The sequence below is a fragment of the Gossypium hirsutum genome, chromosome A13 (genome assembly GCF_007990345.1).
Source record: "Gossypium hirsutum isolate 1008001.06 chromosome A13, Gossypium_hirsutum_v2.1, whole genome shotgun sequence".
NCBI classification, from domain to species: Eukaryota; Viridiplantae; Streptophyta; class Magnoliopsida; order Malvales; family Malvaceae; genus Gossypium; species Gossypium hirsutum.
Window position 1 is genome coordinate 64,273,084 of NC_053436.1, and position 6,683 is coordinate 64,279,766.

At 39.2% G+C, this 6,683-nt stretch overlaps 1 non-coding gene across 1 annotated transcript; it reads right to left on the reverse strand.

Moving 5' to 3' along the window:
* Nucleotides 1-1,187: 1,187 nt before the first annotated feature.
* On the reverse strand, nucleotides 1,188-1,294 carry LOC121213270 (small nucleolar RNA R71). The gene has a single exon (XR_005908653.1). It is a non-coding gene; the product is annotated as a small nucleolar RNA R71 (small nucleolar RNA).
* Between the last annotated feature and the right edge of the window lie 5,389 nt (nucleotides 1,295-6,683).

Below are 6,683 nucleotides of genomic sequence, written 5' to 3' on the forward strand. Positions count from 1 at the left end.
AGTTAATGCAATTCTACGGTGTTAATTAGAAAGAGATTTCAATTATTCAACCTAGGGTTAGATGTTATTAGTCTCGAGAGAGATAATAATATAACTTAGGGATTTCTACGGATCAAGTCAAATGAATAAATCGTCTGATTCAGAGTCAAATAACAAGTGAAGTCTAGGTGGATTTTTCCTTAGTTATTATCTTAATCACATTGAATTTTCCCAAAAGTATTTTCCCAAATTTTCTTTCTGTGCATTCTTAGTTTAGTAATTAGTTTAGATAACCAAACCTCTTAATTTTTAGGCTAGATAATAAAAAGGAAGTAAATACTAGTACTCATGGTTCCTTTGGGTTTGACAATCTGGTCTTGCTGAACTATACTATTGTTCGATAGGTACACTTGCATTAATCGTGATAATAAGTTAGTCTCAAGAACGATTCATTCATAAATCTTTAAAACCTGTCACGAATATCACGTATCATATTTTTGGCGCTGTTTCCTGGGAACGAGGATATTAGGAACACTCGATTTTTATTACTTTAGCCATTTTACTTTTATTTTGATTTAAATTTTTATTTTCTTTTCTAATTCTTCATTTATTTTCTTCTGACAGGTTTTTCTAGTTTATGACCAGAAGAAACCTGTTAGGACCGTTACTGTTTAATAGTGAGGTCGATCGTACAGTTTGCAAAAACCAAAGAGAAATAAGGCGAAGCTTACGATACACAGAGAAAGTGAAAGAGGACGATACTTCAACCACAACCAAGGAGATGGCTGAAAACCAAGAATATCTGCTACCTCTTGCGATTGCTATTAATCAGAATCCTGCTTCGCGTACTATGTATCATTATGCTAAACCTTATTTAACAGGAACTGAATCGAGCATAGTTAGACCTGTTGTAGCTACAAATACTTTTGAACTGAAACCTAACACAATTCAAATGTACAGCAATTTGTTCAGTTTGATGGTTTGTAGGACGAAGATCCCAACGCTCACTTGGCAACCTTTTTGGAACTATGTGATACATTTAAAATTAAAGGCGTTTCTGATGATGCCATTCGCCTTCAGTTATTCCCTTTTTAATTGAGAAACAAAGCTAAACGTGGTTGAATTCATTACCACGGGGGTCAATCACTACTTGGGAAAAAATGACCGAAAAGTTTTTAATAAAATATTTTCCACCAACTAAAATGGCTAAATTATGTAATGATATATCTTCTTTTCTACAGATGGATTTAGAAACACTCTACGATGCATGGAAGAGATACAATGACCTCTTGAAAAGATGCCCTCACCATAGGTTGCCACTCTGGCTATAGGTTCAAACCTTTCATAATGGCCTGAATCCTTCGACTCGGCAAATGGTTGACGCAGCTGCTGGCGGAACCATCAATAATAAGACACGATGCCTATGAATTTATAGAGGAGATGTCACTGAATAACTATCAGTGGCAAGTCATGAAGACAAAGCCAACGAAAATAGCTGGCGTTTATAACGTCGATTCGGTCACCATGCTCTTTAATCAGGTAGAACTCTTGAATAAGAAAATTGATGGTTTTCTTAGTTCTTCACAGGTTCACCCGGTAATGCAGTGCGAAGCAAGTGGAGGTGGATCAAGCAATTCAGAATACCCATCCTATGGCCACAACATGGAGAACGAGCAGTTAAATTGCATGGGTAATAATCCTTGATCTCAGGATAATCCTTATAGTAATACTTACAATGCAGGTTGGAGGAACCACCCAAATTTCTCATGGGGAGGCCAAGGGAATCAAAGACCACTACCTCTAGGCTTCCCACAACCACCCTACCAACAAGAGAAAAAGCTGAACCTTGAGGAGATGCTAATAAAATTCATCTCAGTGTCAGAAACTCATTTTTAGAACACTGAGACAGCACTTAAAAATCAACAAGCATTGATCCAAGGGCTCGAAACTCAAATAGGTCAGCTCACTAAATTGATATCCAAATGACCACAAGGTAGCCTGCCGAGTAACACTGAATCCAACCCAAGGGAGAAAATCACTGCAATTACCATTCAAGATGAGGAAGGGTTAGTTGTACTTGAACCAGAGCAGAGGCAGGAAACTGTGGTAAGTAAAGGTAAGGGTGAGGTGGACCACAATGACCAGAAAACGATAAGTAAAGAGTACAAACCATGGGTGCCATACCCCAATGCGACAAGGAAAGACTGTACAGATGAACAATTTGGTAAATTCCTTAAACTGTTAAAGAAATTACATATTAACTTAGCATTTATCGAAGCTCTCTCGCAGATGCCAAACGCAGTCATATTTTTAAAGAAGCTTCTAACAAACAAACGAAAGTTGGATGAGGCGTCACATGTGGAGTTGGATGCAGTTTTCTCAGCCATATTACAGAATAATCTACCCAACAAATCGAAAGATCTAGGGAGTTTTACGATTCCTTGTTTAATTGGTAGTTTAGATGTTCATAATGCATTGGCTGACTTAGGGGCAAGCATTAATGTTATGCCTTATAAAATGTTTAAACAGCTAGGTCTTGGGAAACCCAAACAAATTAGGATGAGCATTCAATTGGCTGATAAAAGCATTAGATTTCTTAGGGTTCTTGTTAAGATCGATAAATTTATATACCCGGTAGACTTTGTTGTTCTAGACATGGAAGAGGATAGTATCGCACCTTTGATTTTAGGACGACCCTTTTTAGCGACTGCTAGAACCATTATTGATGTTGGTACAGGTGAACTCACACTTCGTGAGGGAGACAAAACAATCACCCTTCAAGCTCGTAATTCGAGTAACACATCAAAAATTGAGGGTGGTTGTATAAATCATTCTACTAGTACTAATCATGTGGTGAAACCCTCTATGCAGGAAACAGTTTCGAAGAACACACATGAGCCGTGTTCAAACAACAGCAAAGGACCTATCTATGAAGAACGAAGGCTACAAATCAAGGAGCTAGATGAATGGCAGACACAGAAACCGAGAATACCCGATAAACTAAAACTGAGCCAGGACAAGCTCAATACCTCACCAAATCAACTTAAGGTTGGAGACAAAGTACTACTAGATGTAGCAGATCCTCTCATTGCCACTCTTGAACCTAATGAAGAAATTCCTCTTACGCTACTCACTATTTTCCCATATGGTACAGTCGAGGTAATTCATCCCAAAATTCAGCACATTTAAAGTAAACAATACCCGTCTTAAACCTTATGTTGATAAAGTTGATAGCAGGGATGAGAAGTGTAAACTCCTCGCACCACCTTGACCATCCAGAAGAGAGGTAAGTCCAGCTTAAGATTATAAATAAGCACTTCTCGAGAGGCAACCTAAGCACTAACAATAATGATTTATTTGAATTCTAGTTTTTGACATCTAACCTACTAACAGAGTCCTGAAACACAGGGTTTTCCCATCCACACGACCAGACACACAGGATTGCCTACGGCCGTGTGAAAACAAAACAAAAGTCTTTCTCCAACATGGGATACGATAAGTTGCCACGGCCGTGCGACATGGCCGTGGGTGAAACTACCAAAACAACACAGGCGTGAGACACTCCTGTACCATGAAATCATGGTTGAAACTGAGAATTTAACATGGGCATACGACACACCCGTGTCCGTGGTCGAAACTGTCAAAAAGAACACGGGCGCGGGCTATCATACACGGGCGTGGGAGAAGCGAATGAAGCAAGACACGGGCGTGGGTCAAATGTCAGATGCGCCCAAATTTAAAAATCATGAAACATACGGGCAAAACACTCCGTGTGCCCCAAAATGTATATAAACCCCTCACTATTCATTATCTCCCTTCCCAAAAATCCCTAATCCTAGCCGCTACAACTCCACACGCCTCACCCGCCACGCCCGTGCGCCGCCTATAACACCGATTCCGATGCCCCAGGCTCCTTCCTTTTGTTTTTGATTAATCTTTTCTCTCTATTTTCTTTAAATACATTGCTTATTTCATGATTTCTATGCTCTATTGAACTCTTTTGAATGAATATTCATAGTTAGAATATTAAAGTACTCATGCTTTTTTTATAAAATTTTTGTCATTTTAGTTACTACATTATCTTACACTCTTTCATTTTTCCTTGTTTCCATGAAATTTATGCTTACCCACATGCATTCATTTATTATTCCCATAATCCTATAACTTCGATTTTTCAATGCATGTACAATGTCGTCCTCACGTGGTAAGAAGAGCGCTATTCCAGCCTCGAAGAAGAAGAAATGAGCAGCGTCATCTTCGGGTCCTACCACAGAGATTAAGCACCCGTTCCTCCAGGTTCCCTTGGGACCCCAAGAGGAATTATATCAGATATTACGGGCCCAACCCCTAGGTGTGGGCCGCTACATTGACTAGGCTGCACTCGAACAAATTCAATTTGCTGACACGGTCTGAGCCCTCCTAACGACTGACCCTTGGGGGCTATTCTTTGAGATAATTGAGACGATGTATCTCGAGTTCACATTGGAATTGTGCTCGACGTTCCATCTTCAAACCGTTATGACCAACTTCGACGATCCTGGAATGGTCCATTTCCGCCTCAGTGGTCTAGTACACCAGTTGACCGTACCCGAATTCAGGATTGCACTAGGGCTGTACACGGAGGACTTCATGGACGACAATGAACTCGACACCCTCAAAATGCTGGAGAGACCTCGTCTTTGCCTCGGCTACCTACGATCCTAGCTGCTCCAAGTCATCAGCTCTCCCTCCGTCCTTGAGGTATCTACATACCATCTTAGCTCACACTCTGACAGGGAGATAAGAGAGCACCAGCGTCGTCTCCACCCACGACGCCTATTTCTTATAGAGTATGGCAAATGGGCATGTCATTGACCTCGCCTACTTTATTGCCCTTGCCATTTGCCACCAGACGGAACGGCACAGGAGAGGGGTCATCTCTATCGGGCCTTATGTGACTAGATTAGCTCGGCACTTTGGGATCCTCAGCACAGCAGCACAATCATCCTTCCTTACTCTCATCGGCCAGATGTCCCCATAGGGAGTCTCAAGCATGCTAAGTATGAGGATGATCGAGAAACAACGTGGCACATAACCTCTTCAGTACCGCCTCGCCTAGTCCACCGAGGAGGAGGACCCAGAAGACATTACTAATGATGTCCCCCCACGTCACGAGAATCCACCGACTCAGCCACTACCTACTCATCGTCCAGTTCATGCGGCGACTTCATATTCTGACATCTCTGAGTGCCTTACACGATTTGAGCAGCAGTGTTTTTAGCGTTTTCATCACATTGATGCTACACTTTACCAGATTTGTCAGCACCTTCACATCTCATCGCCACCCCCACCTCGCGAGCCATCTAGCGATGAAGATGTTTAAAAACTTTTATTTATTATTTTATGTTTTTACTTTTATTCTATTTTAAGAGTACTTTTTATTTTTCTTTAAGCTTATTTTTATTAGGTTTTATAATTATTATTTTACATTTTTTAATTTCGGGCTATTTCATTAGGAGTAATTATGCTTCTTTATATTCCATAAAAATTTCCTGATTCTATCATAGTTATAAAGAGCTCCAAAGCTCATCATCGCATAGGAACTAAAAACTCCACCAGGAAAGGTTCTCCACGACTGCCATGTCCTGCTTAACCACAACCATAGCTACCACCAGATATAATATTCTTTTGGCGCACGATTTATGGATTAATGAACCTCTACCACCACCGGAGTATCCTCCTCTACTCTCATCGTAGCTTTGGTCGATTACTCTCCATCACTCCAATTCAAGGACTTTGTTCATCATTCAGGAAGTTTCACTTCTCTCCCTATCTTATGATTATTTTTATCAATATATCTATCTTTGTACATTGAGGGAATGTATATCTTTAAGTCTGGGGGGTCTTTTATATCATCATTAGAAATCCCTGAATTTTGTCTTATTCTCACGTGAATCACTCATATCATTATTAGAATGAATTTTGATTAATTTATGATTTTTATTGATATGTCTTGAATTAAAACATAGGCATTTATGCATTGATTGTTTAAACTTTAAGACATTAGGGAATCAAGCATGATAAGTTGATTTTCGAAGAATTAAAAACTTTTAGGTTGTTTCCCTAAGTCTAAATATTATCTTGAGCTAAAATTCACAAGTTTGAACATCAAAAAGATTTTTGTGAAGATCTTGGGCCCTTAGAGCATATTTTATTCCTTTCATGCTTATTTTTATTATGAGTGCGTCAATATTGATTTGTTATTCTTGAACTTGCTTGATTATGCATGTCAAGACCACACCATTTGATTTGATATGTCAAGATGATAAAGGCACTTAGGTTTAACCCACTCACTCTATAAAAGCCTACCTCCATAATTAACCCTTAGTGAACCCTTTTGAGCCTAACAAGCCATTAATTGATTTACCCTCAATATTAACTCATAACCCATTATTGTTGAAATCCCCTAATTTGATCCCTATATTGTCGAGATTTGATTTGAACTAATTGCTTAGCTATGTTTTTCTCTTTAATATATTTGACTTGTTCTTAAAAAAAATGTACTTCAATACATATTAGTTGTAATTCGTCCTTTTTGAGCTTAAGTGTCATATTCTAAGAAGAAGTTCACTTGTATTCAACTGATGACTAGTCAGTTTTCTAGCTAGGTAATTTTGCAATTCAATCCCGATTCTAACCTTTTCTTTCAGCTTGTGACCACACCC